At 39.4% G+C, this 18,091-nt stretch overlaps 1 protein-coding gene across 3 annotated transcripts in view; it reads left to right on the top strand.

Annotated features, from left to right (window-relative positions):
- ZRANB3 (zinc finger RANBP2-type containing 3) overlaps nt 1-18,091 on the top strand; it is a 265,687-nt gene that overhangs the window by 304 nt on the left and 247,292 nt on the right. Inside the window, exon 2 of one of the 3 annotated variants that reach the window (XM_036858718.1) lies at nt 2,374-2,472. The exons of the other annotated variants lie outside the window; for them this stretch is intronic. The gene's annotated coding sequence lies outside the window, so the exon portion shown is untranslated. The remainder of the gene's footprint in view (nt 1-2,373; nt 2,473-18,091) is intronic. 3 annotated transcript variants of the gene reach the window in all.

Raw genomic sequence — 18,091 nt, 5'->3', positions numbered from 1 at the left:
AGAGTGGGTGAAATGGGATGGGGGGAGGGTAGCTCCCAAGTCCAGAATGCCATGCTGCACCGCACTCTTCACTCCCCGAGTCTCGCTTGTTTTGTCTTTTGAGTTGGTCAGGATTAGATTGCACCCATATATTTGTAGAGGGTGCCTCTAAAACCTTCACGTCTTCAGTTTGACTGAAAGGAACCGGCCTAAAAATTCTGAGCTAACTCCTCGCACTCTTACAAACCAACTTCTAAAGTATGGTTCGCAGGAGAAACGCTACAGAAGGGCTCATGATTGATGAGAATGGTCCCATTCTTTTTTTTTTTTAATGTAAAGCATACATTAAACAAGTGTCGATAGGGTGCCAACTATAGTACACGGAGGAATACAGATCATTAGAAAGACGTTGGAGCCGAAAGCCTAACAAGCTTAGCACGTTAGGCCCGGGTTTATGCCCCCTATCGGGGGACAAAGTTGAATGTGTTTTTACTGTTGGACGTTACCTTTGAGGTTGTTTGGGAAACTCATTGAACAAAAGAGATGCAGAAGGTGTTATCAGGAAAGGCCTTCCCTCCCCAAGCCTGATGGCTCTCATTTTAAACTCTTTTTCCTATCATTTTGACTGAGACTTTCTCAGATAAATTCTAACTCACTTTTCCCGGCGGTTTCACTAAGACTTTCTTTTAGAAATCATCTTGTAAATATTTATTGAGCACTTATACTGTATGAGGCACTATGCCAGACTTTGCGGGGAGAGCAGTGCCAAAAAGACAGGCTTCTTGTCCAAAAGTAGTGAGGAAAACAGGCCAAACAAAATGAATCGTAGTGTTACTTGTTCTTCTAATCTCTAAGTCAAATCTTCGTTAGTCATGTTTTGTAGTTACTTTTTCCATTCTACCTGTGGACTGAAATAAGAATATTTTCTTTATTTTTTTAAAATTGAAGCACTAATAAGTCTGTGTTCGATACTCATGAGTCGTGTTTATGCATCAACTAGATGGTAAATTTTATGTTGTAATCCTTCTAGATATAGGAATGTAATCATACCTTTCAGCCACAGTGTTCTGGTTCCACCAAAGAAAGTGTTGACTCTTGCTTTTTTTTTTTTTTAATTTTTTTTTTCTAATTTTCTTATAGGTTTTTTTTTTTAAATTTTATTTATTTATTTATTTATTTTTATGTCTGTGTTGGGTCTTCGCTTCCGCGCGAGGGCTCCCCCCAGTTGCGGCAAGTGGGGGCCACCCCTCATCGCGGTGCGCGGGCCTCTCACTGTCGCGGCCTCTCTTGTTGCGGAGCACAGGCTCCAGATGCGCAGGCTCAGTAGTTGTGGCTCACGGGCCTAGTCGCTCCGCGGCATGTGGGATCTTCCCAGACCAGGGCCCGAACCCGCGTCCCCTGCACTGGCAGGCAGACTGTCAACCACTGCGCCACCAGGGAAGCCCGACTCTTGCTTTTTAATGCAGCTGGGAATTTCATATAATTAAGCAGAAGAGTCTTTTATAGATGCTTATTTTTTTTTTGTCGTGAGGGCTTCTAGTGTAAATCAAGTCAATAAATAGTAATGGCCATCATTTTATTGAGTGTTTCCTCTGAGCCAGGAATGGTGTTAAGTGCTTTTAGCACATGTTCCCTTCAGCAATCTGCAAATATTATTCTGTGATGTTTTATACTTGAAGAAGTTGGAGTTCAGTGAAGTTCAATAAGAGTTAAAAAAAATTTTTTTTATTGCGGTACAGTTGATTTAAAATGTTGTGTTCGTTTCTACTGTATAGCACAGTGAATCAGTTATACATATACATATATCCACTCTTTTTTAGTTTCTTTCCCCATATAGGTCATTACAGAGTATTTAGTAGAGTTCCCTGTGCTATACAGTAGGTCCTTATTAGTTTTCTATTTTATATATAGTGGTGTGTATGTCAATCCTAATCTCCCAGTTTATCCCTCCCCACCCTGAATAAGACTTTAAGGCCTTGATTAGTAAATTTTGGAGCTGAGATTCATATCCAGATCTGTCTCATTCCTGAGCTCTTAACCACTGCTGATTCCTGCCTCTCAAATATTTATTGATCCCCCAATATGTGCCAAGCATATAGTGAGAAATGTGAAATTCCATCCTAGGATTCTGGAACCGGTGGTGGCAGTCACTTCCTCTTTTGAGCTATCCTTTGGCATCACATAATACATACTCACTGTATTTAAAAACACAGGAAAATATAAAAAAAAAAGTAATCTGTATTCCTATTACCCAGAGATACGACTATTAAACCTTGCTGAATATCCTTACAGGTCTCTAATAGGTACAGACATGCATATGAATAGTGTAATACTACTTTGCTCTTTTAAAAAAAAAAATTATTTATTTATTTATTTGGCTGTGCTGGGTCTTAGTTGCAGCATTCAGGATCTTCATTGCCTTGTGAGGGATCTTCATTGCATCCTGCAGCATCTAGTTCCCTGACCAAGGATCGAACCCGTGTCCTCTGCATTGTGAGTGTGGAGTCTTAACCGCTGGACAACCAGGGAAGTCCCCTACATTGCTCTTTTTTTTTTTTAAATAATTTATTTTATTTATTTATTTATTTTTGGCTGCGTTGGGTCTTCGTTGCAGTGCGCGGGCTCCTCGTTGCGGTGGCTTCTCTTGTTGCAGAGCACAGGCTCTGGGCGCACGGGCTTCAGTAATTGTGGCTCGTGGGCTCAGTAGTTGTGGCACACGGGCTCTAGAGCACAGGCTCAGTAGTTGTGGTGCATGGGCTTAGTTGCTCCGCAGCATGTGGCATCCTCCCAGACCAGGGCTCGAACCCGTGTCCCCCGCATTGGCAGGCAGGCTCTCAACCGCTGTGCCACCAGGGAAGCCCCCACCATATTTTATTTATCCATTCGTCTGCCAGTGAACATTTAGGTTGCTTCCACTTCTTGGCTATTGTTAATAATGCTGCACTGAATGGGTGCAAACATGTCTTCAAGATCTGTTTTTAGTTCTTTTGGATATAGGTGTTCTTTCGGATATATATGTATGTATACTTCTGGGTATATATATATATATATATATATATATATATATGTATATGCACACACATGTATTATTTACTTATTTTTGGCTGTGTTGGGTCTCCTTTGCTGTGCGTGGGCTTTCTCTAGTTGCAGCGAGCGGGGGCTACTGTTCGTTGTGGTGTGCGGGCTTCTCATTGTGGTGGCTTCTCTTGTTGTGGAGCATGGGCTCTAGGCACGCGGGCTTCAGTAGTTGTGGCACGAGGGCTCAGTAGTTGTAGCTCACAGGCTCTTGAGCGCAGGCTCAGTAGTTGTGGCACACAGGCTTAGTTGCTCCGTGGCTTGTGGGATCTTCCCGGACCAGGGATAGGACCCGTGTCTCCTGCATTGGCAGGTGGATTCTTAACTACTGTGCCACCAGGGAAGTCCCAATATATACATGTATATACATGTACACATACATGTATATACATGTACACATACATGTATATACATGTACACATACATGTATATACATGTACACATACATGTATATGTATACTTCTGGGTATGTATATACATGTATGTATACCCAGAAGTAGGATTGCTGGGTCAATTATTAACTTTTAAAAGCAATGCTGTCATGAACACCATTTTTGTATGCTTGCCTGATTATCCCTTAAATCTAACTTTTTAGAAATAGTATTATTTAGTGTTATTTATTAATACAGTACTCTATAATTCCTAAATTGCTCTACAGAAAGGTTTTGCCTATTTTCTTTCCTAACAGTGTGTGAGAGCACCTGTTTCCCATCTTTTGTTCTATCCAGTCTGATTGTAAAAAGTGATCCCTCATTTATTTAATTCTGTCTAGTTGAATTCTGTTGATGTTGAGCATCTTTTATGTGTATATTGTCCATTGTTGTCTACTCTTTTGAGTAGACTGTTGTTATCTATCATAGTCCCTTAGTAATTTTAAAGAAATTACTTAAGTTTTTAACTCCTTGTCATGTATTTTGCCTTTACTCTCATTTTGAAATTTGTCTTTTTAACTTTTTAATGTTGTTTTTCTATGCATAGTATAAATTATTTTAGTGTCGAAATTTATGTCTTTTCCCTTATGGTTTCTAGATTATTTGTGACGCTTAGAAAAAGCTTGATGATGATCGGAAGTAGATAATAAAACATAATATGTATATATAATTTTTATTTGTTTTTACATTTGGTTTCACAATTTATATATACTTGGTTTTGTTTGGATTCTGTTCTCTTTCATTGTTCTGTCTTTTCTTTGACTTGTACCATACCCATTTTCTTAATTTCTATAACTTTATAATATGTTTTGATATCTGGCATGTATGGCATGCTCCCACTTTTTTAGACATTTTCTTGTCCTTCTCACATTTTCTTGTATTTTGGTGTCATTTTGTCAAATTAAAAACAAACATCTGCACTTCTATTTTTTAAATTTTTTGGCTGCTTCTCTTAGCTTGCCGGATCTTAGTTCCCCAACCAGGGATTAAACCCACGCCCCCTGCAGTGGATGTGCCGGAGTCTTAACCACTGCACCACCAGGGAAGTCCCAATATCTGCACTTTTATATGTTAACAAAATACAAATTTAACTTTATATAGATATGAAATACTACTTAAAGGCAATACAGAATTTTTTATAGTACGGTCAGTGTTCAATGAGGCATTCTGTGCTTTGTTAAAACATGTTTTTATTACAGAGTTGGATGTAAATGGTGACAGTTTAAGAGCATATCTAATTTTTTAAATTATATAATCACTTTTTTTTTACAGAGGCTAACATTTTGTAAGTGGCTTTCTGTAGGACCTGATGACTTCTGAATTCTTATCTCTATTTATCACTACTTACTCCACTGTACCTCATAGCCTTTTCAGAGTACTTCAAATTCATCATATTCCCTAAGTCTATTCCTCTTCTCTTCTCCTTTACTCTCTGTCTCAGTTTTTTATTTGGTCAAGAAATATTAACCATCTACTATGAGAGGTATTAGGTAATGGTCAAGAGGCTGGGCTCCAGGCTGCCTAGGCTTGATTGTGCCTTCTGCCTTGTACTCCTTGAGTGACCTTGGGCAGATTACTTTATCAAGTGTCTTTGTTTCCTTATCTGTAAAATTGAGATAAAAGAAGTCACAGGCCATTGTGAGGCTTAAATGACTTAATATATGTAAAACACTTGAAAGTGCCTGGTACTTAGTAAGTGTAGGTTGGGTTTTGTTAATATTGTTTCTGTTGACCTGGCTGATGCTAGAGTACTGAAGTAAAACAGCGATAAACAGGACGTTTGTGGTCCTTGACTTTACGAAGGCATTCTAATAGGAGGGAGTAAACAGATGAAAATAATTGTCAATCACAGTTAAGTGCTTAAAGGAAACGAATTGGTATTGAGGAAAATGTAGGAGAGTCCAATTGGGAACTACTGCAGTATTCCAGTTGAGCACTGATGGCTTGGGGTTGGTGATGGCAATGGAACTGGAAAGAAATGAATGGATTTGAGATATATTTTGGGAATAATTAATAATAAGTGGATATAATTTGGTGGTTAAGAAGCAGAAATCAAGAATGAACTCAGGTTGCTGGTTTGAGTAACTTGCAGCGTTGCATTGTTGCTGAGAGATTTGGTCAGGGAACACACAATTTGATAGAGAAATCAAGACTTTGGTTTTGGACATTTAGGCTAGAAGTGTCTATGTGTATGGTCAGGCCGCTTAAGATGGTTGTTCTCTTGCTCTCTGTACGTCTCCCGCTCCATCCCTGCATGCTTCGCCTACACCCAACTCACCTGACTGACATTCCTGTAAGTATTTCCCCCAGGCCCCAGCTAGTGATTGTTCTTATCAAAGGGGCAGTGAGAGGCGTGCCCCACTACTGGTTTCCCTGGTAACTAATGCCCCCACCTGTGTCAATTCCCCTATAACTGGTAATCTCTCCTAACCCCTGGGAGCGAATACTGCCACCTTGTCCTGCCCGCCTTGCACCGCGCACGGTTGGGTATTGCTCCAGGACCCTGCTTCAGACGTGTAAACTCCCCCATCCAGTAAACCACTGATGTCTCTGTTGCTGACTCCAGGCTCTTTCTTCGGTCTTAAAGCTGGGCAAGTGCAGGCCTTGGAGGCCTGCCGGGTGCAGCCCAACACTTTAAGATTTTCAAAATGTCAGGTAGGTAATTAGATGTAGGATGTAGCTCTGAAGCTAAAGAGATTATAAATTGTATTACCCGGACTATTTGTGGTAGCCTTTGAAAAGGTTGTCCCTGTCCCCACATCCATTCTTCCAAATTTGACAAGGTAATCTTTGTAAAGTAGCAACTTGGTTAAACTCTAGAAAAGGCTCTCAATTTCTTACAGACTAAAGTCCAAACTCTTTTTAGCATGGCTAAAGAGAGAACCTCTCTTTGGTTCTCTCATATGAGAACCTCCCTGACCTGACCTGTTTTTACTTCTTTACCACTTATCACAAAGCATCTTATTATTTAGCCATACTAAACTGCTTAGTATTTTCTGAAACTGTGGTATTGGAAATATGGCTTCTTCCTCCCTAGAATATCCTTATGTTGATTCTCCACCGGCAAACTCCATTCTTCCTTCAAGTTTCAATTTAAGAGTTACATCAAATATTTAAATAAGGTGTACTATGTTCCAAGCATTTTTTCTCCTAACTGAAGCCTTCTTTGATTGCTTGCTACCTTACAGGATTCAACACTCCCACTTATGTGTGGTATTCTTATGCATACTTCTTTCATAAGCGCTTATTGCATTGTGTTGCGATTATTTGTTTATAACTCTTATTTTCATCTTAGATTTAGCTGGAAGGTAGGCTACAATGACACAAATTCATCTTTATTTACCTGGTACCCTCTGCGATTCCTAGTAGATGCCTAGTACGTAATAGACACTCAATAATTACTTGTTGAATGAGTGATTTTAAGAGGCAGTGTTGCATAATAGCAAAAATTCAGACTTTTACGTTACTAACTGGTGATAACTTATTTAATATCTCTGAACCTCAATTTTCTTGTCCTTAATGTGAGGATAATGTTACTTATCTTTCTGAGTTGTTTTGGGAATTACAGGAGATTTCCTAAAATTTCCCAGTGTACTGCCTCACAGAAAGAGGTCAGTCAATAAGTGGGAGTTATTTTATCATTATTCTAAAAACAGTTGCCTGTAGAATGAAAGGCTCTAGGGTCCTTGCTTTTTTTCTTATTTATTTTTTCCCTTTTATTTATTTTTTAATTGGGGTATAGTTGTTTTACGATGTTGTGTTTCTACTGTACAGCGAAGTGGAGTTCCCTGTGCTATACAGCAGATTCTTTTTTTTTTAATTTAATTTTATTTATTTTATATACAGCAGGTTCTTATTAGTTGTCTATTTTATACATATTAGTGTATATATGTCAATCCCAATCTCCCAATTCATCCCACCACTACCACCCCCGCCCCACCAGTTTGCCCCCTTGTTGTCCATACGTTTGTTCTCTACATCTGTGTCTCCGTTTCTCCCTGCAAGCCAGTTCATCTGTACCATTTTTCTAGGTTCCACATATATGCGTTAATATACGATATTTGTTTTTCTCTTTCTGACTTACTTCACTCTGTATGACAGTCTCTAGATCCATCCACGTCTCTACAAATGGCCCAATTTCATTCCTTTTTGTGGCTGAGTAATATTCCATTGTATATATGTACCACATCTTCTTTATCCATTCATCTGTCGATGGGCATTGAGGTTGCTTCCATGACCTGGCTATTGTAAATAGTGCTGCAGTGAACATTGGGGTGCATGTGTCTTTTTGAATTATGGTTTTCTCTGGGTATATGCCCAGTATTGGGGTTGCTGGGTCACATGATAATTCTATTTTTAGTTTTTTAAGGAACCTCCATATTGTTCTCCATAGTGGCTGTATCCATTTACATTCCCACCAACAGTGCAAAAGGGTTCCCATTTCTCCACACCCTCGCCAGCATGTGTTGTTGGTAGATTTTCTGATAATGCCCATTCTACCTGGTGTGAGGTGATACCTCACTGTAGTTTTGATTTGCATTTCTCTAATAATTAGTGATGTTGAGCAGCTTTTCATGTGCTTCTTGGCCATCTGTATGTTTTTGGAGAAATGTCTATTTAGGTCTTCTGCCCATTTTAGGATTGGGTTGTTTGTTTTTTAATATTGAGCTGCATGAGCTGTTTATATATTTTGGAGATTAATCCTTTGTCCATTGATTCGTTTGCAAATATTTTCTCCCATTCTGAGGGTTGTCTTTTCGTCTTGTTTGTAGTTTCCTTTGCTTTGCAAAAGCTTTTAAGTTTCATTAGGTCCCATTTGTTTACTTTTGTTTTTATTTCCATTACTCTAGGAAGTGGGTCAAAAAAGGTCTTACTGTGATTTATGTCAAAGAGTGTTCTTCCTATGTTTTCCTCTAAGAGTTTTATAGTGTCCAGTCTTACATTTAGGTCTCTAATCCATTTTGAGTTTATTTTTGTGTATGGTGTTAGGGAGTGTTCTAATTTCATTCTTTTACATGTAGCTGTCCAGTTTTCCCAGCACCACTTATTGAAGAGACTATCTTTTCTCCATCGTATATCCTTGCCTACTTTGTCATAGATTAGATGACCATAGGTGCATGGGTTTATCTCTGGGCTTTCTATCCTGTTCCATTGATCTATATTTCTGTTTTTGTGCCAGTACCATATTGTCTTGCTTCCTGTAGCTTTGTAGAATAGTCTGAAGTCAGGGAACCTGATTCCACCAGGTACGTTTTTCTTTCTCAAGATTGCTTTGGCTATTCGGGGTCTTTTGTGTTTGCATACAAATTGTGAAATTTTTTGTTCTAGTTCTCTGAAAAATGCCATTGGTAGTTTGATAGGGATTGCACTGAATCTGTAGATTGCTTTGGATAGTATAGTCATTTTCACAGTGTTGATTCTTCCAATCCAAGAACATGGTATATCTCTCCATCTATTTGTATCATCTTTAATTTCTTTCATCAGTGTCTTATCATTTTCTGCGTACAGGTCTTTGTCTCCTTAGGTAGGTTTATTCCTAGATATTTTATTCTTTTTGTTGCAATGGTAAATGGGAGTGTTTTCTTAATTTCACTTTCAGATTTTTTCATCATTAGTGTATAGGAATGCAAGAGATTTCTGTGCATTAATTTTGTATCCTGCTACTTTACCAAATTCATTGATTAGCTCTAGTAGTTTTCTGGTAGCATCTTTAGGATTCTCTATGTATAGTATCATGTCATCTGCAAACAGTGACAGCTTTACTTCTTCTTTTCCGATTTGGATTCCTTTTATTTCTTTTTCTTCTCCGATTGCTGTGGCTAAAACTTCCAAAACTATGTTGAATAATAGTGGTGAGAGTGGGCAACCTTGTCATGTTCCTGATCTTAGTGGAAATGGTTTCAGTGTTTCACCATTGAGGACGATGTTGGCTGTGGGTTTGTCATATATGGCCTTTATTATGTTGAGGAAAGTTCCCTCTATGCCCACTTTCTGGAGAGTTTTTATCATAAATGGGTGTTGAATTTTGTCAAAAGCTTTTTCTGCATCTGTTGAGATGATCATATGGTTTTTCTCCTTCAGTTTGTTAATATGGTGTATCACATTGATTGATTTGTGTATATTGAAGAATCCGTGCATTCCTGGGATAAACACCACTTGATCATGGTGTATGGTCCTTTTTATGTGCTGTTGGATTCTGTTTGCTAATATTTTGTTGAGAATTTTTGCATCTATGTTCATCAGTGATATTGGCCTGTAGTTTTCTTTCTTTGTGACGTCTTTGTCTGGTTTTGGTAAGAGGGTGATGGTGGCCTCGTCGAATGAGTTTGGGAGTGTTCCTCCCTCTGCTATACTTTGGAAGAGTTTGAGAAGGATGGGTGTTAGCTCTTCTCTAAATGTTTGATAGAATTCGCCTGTGAAGCCGTCTGGTCCTGGGCTTTTGTTTGTTGGAAGATTTTTAATCACAGTTTCAATTTCAGTGCTTGTGATTGGTCTGTTGATATTTTCTATTTCTTCCCAGTTCAGTCTCGGAAGGTTGTGCATTTCTAAGCATGTGTCCATTTCTTCCAGGTTGTCCATTTTATTGGCATAGAGTTGCTTGTAGTAATCTCTCATGATCTTTTGTGTTTCTGCAGTGTCAGTTGTTACTTCTCCTTTTTCATTTCTAATTCTATTGATTTAAGTCTTCTCCCTTTTTTTCTTGATGAGTCTGGCTAATGGTTTATCAATTTTGTTTATCTTCTCAAAGAACCAGCTTTTAGTTTTATTGATCGTTGCTATCGTTTTCTTAATTTATTTTTCATTTATTTCTGATCTGATCTTTATGATTTCTCTCCTTCTGCTAACTTTGGGGTTTTTTTGTTCTTCTTTCTTTAATTACTTTAGGTGTAAGGTTAGGTTGTTTGAGATGTTTCTTGTTTCTTAAGGTAGGATTGTATAGCTATAGACTTCCCTCTTAGAACTGCTTTTGCTGCATCCTATAGGTTTTGGGTCGTCCTGTTTTCATTATCATTTGTCTCTAGGTATTTTTTAATTTCCTCTTTGATTTCTTCAGTGATCTCTTGGTTATTAAGTAGTGTATTGTTTAGCCTCCATGTGTTTGTATTTTATACAGATTTTTTCCTGTAATTGATATCTAGTCTTACAGTGTTGTGCTTGGAGAAGATACTTCATACGATTTCAATTTTCTTAAATTTACCGAGGCTTGATTTGTGGCCCAAGATATGATCTATCCTGGAGAATGTTCCATGAGCACTTGAGAAGAAAGTGTATTCTGTTGTTTTTGGATGGAATGGACTATAAATATCAATTAAGTCCATCTTGTTTAATATATCATTTAAAGCTTGTGTTTCCTTATTTATTTTCATTTTGGATGATCTGTCCATTGGTGAAAGTGAGGTGTTAAAAGTCCCCTACTATGATTTTGTTACTGTCAGTTTCCCCTTTTATGGCTGTTAGTATTTGCCTTATGTATTGAGGTGCTCCTATGTTGCGTGCATAAATATTTACAATGGTTATATCTTCTTCTTGGATTGATCCCTTTATCATGATGTAGTGTCCTTTTTCCTCTCTTGTAATAGTGTTTGTTTTAAAGTCTATTTTGTCTGATATGAGAATTGCTACTCCAGCTTTCTTTTGATTTCCATTTGCATGGAATATCTTTTTCCACCCCCTCACTTTCAGGCTGTATGTGTCCCTAGGTCTGAGGTGGTCTCTTGTAGACAGCATGTATACGGGTCTTGTTTTTGTATCCATTCGGCCAGTCTCTGTCTTTTGGATGGAGCATTTAATCTATTTACATTTAAGGTAATTATTGATATGTATGTTCCTATTACCATTTTCTTAATTGTTTTGGGTTTGTTATTGGAGGTCTTTTCCTTCTCTTGTGTTTCCTGCCTAGAGAAGTTCCTTTAGCATTTGTTGTAAAGCTGGTTTGGTGGTGCTGAATTCTCTTAGCTTTTGGTTGTCTGTAAAGGTTTTAATTTCTCCATCAAATCTGAATGAGATCCTTGCTGGGTAGAGTAATCTTGGTTGTAGGTTCTTCTCCTTCATCACTTTAAATATGTCCTGCCACTCCCTTCTGGCTTGCAGAATTTCTGCCGAAAGATCAGCTGTTATCCTTCTGGGGATTCCCTTGTGTGTCATTTGTTGTTTTTCCCTTGCTGCTTTTAATATGTTTTCTTTGTATTTAATTTTTGATAGTTTGATTAATATGTGTCTTGGCGTGTTTCTCCTTGGATTTATCCTGTATGGGACTCTCTGTGCTTCCTGGACTTGATTAACTATTTCCTTTCCCATATAATGAAAGTTTTCAACTATAATCTCTTCAAATATTTCCTCAGTCCCTTTCTTTTTCTCCTCTTTTTCTGGGACCCCTATAATTTGAATGTTGGTGTGTTTAATGTTGTCCCAGAGGTCTCTGAGACTGTCCTCAGTTCTTTTCATTCTTTTTTCTTTATTCTGCTCTGCAGTAGTTATTTCCACTATTTTATCTTCCAGGTCACTTATCCGTTCTTCTGCCTCAGTTATTCTGCTATTGATCCCTTCTAGAGAATTTTTAATTTCATTTATTGTGTTGTTCATCACTGTTTGTTTGCTCTTTAGTTCTTCTAGGTCCTTGTTAAACGTTTCTTTTATTTTCTCCATTCTATCTCCAAGATTTTGTATCATCCTTATTATCATTATTCTGAATTCTTTTTCAGGTAGACTGCCTAATTCCTCTTCATTTGTTAGGTCTGGTGGGTTTTTTCCTTGCTCCTTCATCTGCTGTGTGTTTCTCTGTCTTCTCATTTTGCTTAACTTACTGTGTTTGTGGTTTCCTTTTCATAGGCTGCAGGTTCGTAGTTCCCGTTCTTTTTGGTGTCTGTCCCCAGTGGCTAAGGTTGGTTCAGTGGGTTGTGTAGGCTTCCTGGTGGAGGGGACTAGTGCCTGTGTTCTGGTGGATGAGGCTGGACCTTGTCTTTCTGGTGGGCAGGTCCACGTCTGGTGGTGTGTTTTGGGGTTTCTGTGGCCTCATTATGATTTTAGGCAGCCTCTCTGCTAATGGATGGGGTTGTGTTCCTGTGTTGCTAGTTGTTTGGCATAGGGTGTCCTGCAGTGTAGCTTGCTGGTCGTTGAGTGGAGCTGGGTCTTGGCGTTGAGATGGAGATCTCTGGGAGATTTTCACCATTTGATATTATGTGGAGCTGGGAGGTCTCTTGTGGACCAGTGTCCTGAAGTTGGGTCTCCCACCTCAGAGGCACAGCCCTGATGCCTGGCTGGAGCACCACGACCCTGTCCTCCACACGGCTCAGAATAAAAGGGAAAAAAGAAAGAAAGAAAGAAAAAGATAAAATAAAATGAAATAAAATAAAGTAAAATAAAGTTGTTAAAATTAAAAAGAAAAAATAATTATTTAAAAAAAACTTTTAAGTAATAAACAAATTAAAAAAAGAAAGAAAGAAAGAAGAGAACAACCAAACCAAAAAACAAATCCACCAATGATAACAAATGCTAAAAACTACACTTAAAAACAAACGAACCAAAAAAAAAACGGACAGACAGAACCCTAGGACAAATGGTAAAAGCAAAGCTATACAGACAAAATCACACAGAGAATCATACACATAAACATAAATAAAAAGAGAAAAAGGGAAAAAAATGTATATATCGTAGCTCCCGAAGTCCACCTCCTCAATTTGGGATGATTCGTTGTCTCTTCAGGTATTCCACAGATGCAGGGTACATCAGGTTGACTGTGGAGATTTAATCTGCTGCTCCTGAGGCTGCTGGGAGAGATTTCCCTTCTCTTCTTTGTTCGCACAGCTCCTGGGGTTCAGCTTTGGATTTGGACCCGCCTCTACGTGTAGGTCGCCTGAGGGCGTCTGTTCTTCTCTCAGACAGTACAGGGTTAAAGGAGCAGCTGATTCTGGGGCTCTGGCTCAGTCAGGCCGGGGGGAGGGAGGGGTACGGATGCAGGGCGAGCCTGCAGCGGCAGAGGCCAATGTGATGTTGCAACAGCTTGAGGCACGCCATGTGTTCTCCCGGGGAAGTTGTCCCTGGATCATGGGATCCTGGCAGTGGCGGGCTGCACAGGCTCCTGGGAGGGGAGGTGTGGATAGTGACCTGTGTTTGCCCACGGGCTCCTTGGTGGCGGCAGCAGCAGCCTTAGCTTCTCATGCCCGTCTCCGGGGTCCGCGCTGATAGCTGCTGCTTGTGCCCGTCTCTGGAGCTCCTTTAAGCAGTGCTCTTAATCCCCTCTCCTTGCGCACCAGGAAACAAAGAGGCAAGAAAAAGTCTCTTTCCTCTTCGACAGTTTCAGACCTTTTCCTGGACTCCCTCCCGGCCAGCTGTGGTGCACTAACCCCTTCAGGCTGTGTTCACGCCGCCAACCCCAGTCCTCTCCCTGCGATCCAACCGAAGCCCGAGCCTCAGCTCCCAGCCCCGCCCGCCCCGGCGGGTGAGCAGACAAGCCTCTCGGGCTGGTGAGTGCTGGTCAGCACTGATCCTCTGTGCGGGAATCTCTCCGCTTTGCCCTCCGCACCCCTGTTGCTGTGCTCTCCTCCGTGGCTCCGAAGCTTCCTCCCTCTGTCGCCTGCAGTCTCCGCCTGCGAAGGGCTTTCCTAGTGTGTGGAAACCTTTTTCTTTCACAGCTCCCTCCCATTGGTGCATGTCCCATCCCTATTCTTTTGTCTCTGTTTTTTCTTTTTTCTTTTGCCCTACCCAGGTACCTGGGGAGTTTCTTGCCTTTTGGGAGGTCTGAGGTCTTCTGTCAGCATTCAGTAGGTGTTCTGCAGGAGTTGTTCCACACGTAGATGTATTTCTGATGTATTTGTGGGGAGGAAGGTGATCTCCAAGTCTTACTCTTCTGCCATCTTGAAGCTCCCTCTGCTGGAAGACGTTTAATCACATTTTCAATTTCATTACTTTTGATTGGTCTGTTCATATTTTCTACTTCTTCCTGGTTCAGTCTTGGAAGGTTATACCTTTCTAAGAGTTTGTCCATTTCTTCTAGGTTGTCCATTTTATTGGCATGGAGTTGCTTGTAGTAGTCTCATATGATGCTTTGTATTTCTGCGGTGTCTGTTGTAACTTCTCCTTTTTCATTTCTAATTTTATTGGTTTGAGTCCTCTCCCTCTTTTTCTTGATGAGTCTGGCTAAAGGTTTATCAATTTTGTTTATCTTCTCAAAGAACCAGCTTTTAGTTTTGTTGGTCTTTGCTATTATTTTTTTTTTGTTTCTATTTCATTTATTTCTGCTCTGATCTTTGATTTCTTTCCTTCTACTAACTTTGGGTTTTGTTCTTTTTTCTCTAGTTCCTTTAGGTGTAAGTTTAGATTATTTGTTTGAGATTTTTCTTGTTTCTTGAGGTAGCCTTTTATTGCTATAAACTTCCCTCTTAGAACTGCTTTTGCTGCATCCCATAGTTTTTGGATCATCGTGTTTTCATTGTAATTTGTCTCTAGGTATTTTTTGATTTCCTCTTTCATTTCTTCAGTGATCTCTTGGTTATTTAGTAACGTATTGTTTAGCCTCCATGTGTTTGTGTTTTTTACGTGTTTTTCCCTCTTATTGATTTCTAATCTCATAGCATTGTAGTCGGAAAAGATGCTTGACATAATTTCAGTTTTCTTAAATTTACCAAGGCTTTATTTGTGACCCAAGATGTGATCTATCCTGGAGAATGTTCCGTGTTCACTTGAGATATGTCTGTTCCTATTTCCATTTTCTTAATTGTTATGGGTTTGTTTTTGTAGGTCCTTTTCTTCTCTTGTGTTTCCCACTTAGAGAAGTTCTTTTAGCATTTTTCGTAGAGCTGGTTTGGTGGTGCTGAATTCTCTTAGCTTTTGAATGACTGTAAAGCTTTTGATTTCCCCATCGAATCTGAATGAGATCCTTGCTGGGTAGAATAATCTTGGTTGTAGGTTCTTCCCTTTCATCACTTTAAATGTATCATGCCACTCCCTTCTGGCTTGTTGAGTTTCTGCTGAGTAATCAGTTGTTACCTTATGGGAGTTCCCTTGTATGTTGTCATTTTTGCCTTGTTGCTTTCAATAATTTTTCTTTGTCTTTAATTTTTGTCAATTTGATTAGTATGTGTCTTGGCATGTTTCTCCTTGGGTTTATCCTGCCTGGTGCTGTCTGCATTTTCTGGACCTGGGTGGCTATTTCCTTTCCCATGTTAGGGAAGTTTTCGACTATAATCTCTTCAAATATTTTCTCTGGTCCTTTCTCTCTTCTTCTGGGACCCCTATAATGCGAATGTTGTTGCGTTTAATGTTGTCCCAGAGGTCTCTTAGGCTGTCTTCATTTCTTTTCTTTCTTTTTCCATTATTCTGTTCCACAACAGTGAATTCCACCATTCTGTCTTCCAGGTCACTTATCCGTTCTTCTGCCTCAGTTATTCTGCTATTGATTCCTTCTAGTGTAGTTTTCATTTCAGTTATTGTATTGTTCATTTCTTTTTGTTTGTTCTTTAGTTCTTCTAGGTGTTTGTTCTTTAATTCTTCTAGGTCTTTGTAAAATATGTCTTGCATCTTATCGGTCTTTGCCTCCATTGTTTTTCTGAGGTCCTGGATCATCTTCACTATCATTATTCTGATTTATTTTTCTGGAAGGTTGCCTATGTCCACTTCATTTAGTTGTTTTTCTATGGTTTTATCTTGTTCCTTCATCTGGTGCAAAGTCCTCTGCCTTTTTATTTTGTCTATCTTTCTGTGAATGTGGTTTTCCTTCCACAGGCTGCAGAATTGTAGTTCTTCTTGCTTCTGTTGTCTGCCCTCTCCAGCAGGTTCTTATTAGTTATCTATTTTATACATATTAGTGTATATATGTCAATCCCAGTCTCCCAATTCATCCCACCCCCCCACCCACCTGTCCTTGCTTTTAAAATAATTAGATATTCGATATGGCAGGGTTTTTTAAAGCCACATTAGTGATTTCTAAAACATTATATAATTTTATAATTTACTGAAATTGATCTTTTATCATTTTAGAATATTCAATTTTATTAACAAAACGTGATTTTAATTTATCAAATTTGGTTTGTAGCTTACTGACTGACATTCCATAAATATAGCTATATCAGATAAAACATGTAAGCCGAGTGTATACTGTTATGTAAGCATGAAGTATGTTAAGATAGGAAATAGGTACATTTACAAGTCCTGATCAAATCTGAATAGTTTCTAAGACTGAGTATATGATTTTGTGTGTAATCACTGAAGATATTTGAGTAGGTAAGAGACACCTTCATTGACTACCTTTTTTTTTTTTAATTAACTAATTAATTAATTAATTTATTTTTGGCTGTGTTGGGTCTTCATTTCTGTGCGAGGGCTTTCTCTAGTTGTGGCAAGTGGGTGGCCACTCTTCATCGCGGCGTGCGGGCCTCTCACTGTCGTGGCCTCTCTTGTTGCGGAGCACAGGCTCCAGACGCGCAGGCTCAGTAGTTGTGGCTCACGGGCCTAGTTGCTCCGCGGCATGTGGGATCTTCCCAGACCAGGGCTCGAACCCACGTCCCCTGCATTGGCAGGCAGATTCTCAACCACTGTGCCACCAGGGAAGCCCGATTGACTACCTTTTTAAACTCATAATCAAACTGTTGTTGTTGTTAGTCTGTGTGTAACTGAGCAGGACCCTATGGGGCCTTCCTGGGACAGACCGCTCCCCCATATCCTCTACTTTAGCTCCTCTATATAGTGTCTGATACATGTTTCCTGAGTGGTTTTACAGGTGCTAAAACCCCCAGCAAATGGAAGAAATTAAATACTTGATGACCATGAGCACATAGCCCCAGGCCTATAGGTGCCTAAGGATTGATAATGTTAACCCCTGTGACACCGCCCTGTTACTTCACCTCAACCAATCAGAGAACTGTACATGAGCTGATCACATGCCTTGGGATGCCCTGCCCTCAGTGTGCCTTTAAAAATGCTTTGCTGAAACCCATGGGGATTTCAGGTGTTTTGAGCACTAGTTGCCCTGGACTACTTGCTTGATGTCCTACAGTAAATGCCATGCTTTCCTTCACCACAACCTGGTGCCAGTAGATTGGCTTTACTGCATGTCAGCATGTGGACCCAAGGTTGGTTCGGTAACTTGTGGTTTCTGGATCCATGTACTTCAGAGCAGAGGTGTCCAGTAGACCTCCGTATTCACCATTTGTGGGAACTAGCAGTTTATTCAAGCTAAATTTGTATTTCCAATAAGGAACTTGGAATTACTTATGTTAATGCTTGGTTACGTCTGTACTTACTTAACTTGGGAAAGGTATTTACTGGGGTTACTAGCTTCTAGTCCTCCTCCCTCACCTCTGAACACCTGCTTCCTATTATCAGTGGATGGGAGAAGAGAAGGAGTGAGTAATCAAATCTTTTGTCATAGGTCACCCAAGATTTAAGATATTTTATTTTTACAACATTTACTTGTGTCCATGTAGCTAAGTTGCCATAGTAATTAGGATCATTTCCACTAACAATTTTTGTTTGACTAGGATGAATTTATAAATTATCTAGATTAACTGAACTTGTTTTTAAGTTGAACAGAAGATTTGCTTGTTACTATGTATTAGGAAGAATTTTCCATAGTAGGCCTCGTTTCTAGCTTAGAACTTTCTATGGTATTC

This window comes from Balaenoptera musculus, chromosome 7 (assembly GCF_009873245.2).
Source record: "Balaenoptera musculus isolate JJ_BM4_2016_0621 chromosome 7, mBalMus1.pri.v3, whole genome shotgun sequence".
Taxonomy (NCBI): Eukaryota; Metazoa; Chordata; class Mammalia; order Artiodactyla; family Balaenopteridae; genus Balaenoptera; species Balaenoptera musculus.
The sequence above is the reverse complement of the archived record's forward strand: the minus strand, read 5'-3'. Positions and strand labels throughout refer to the sequence as shown.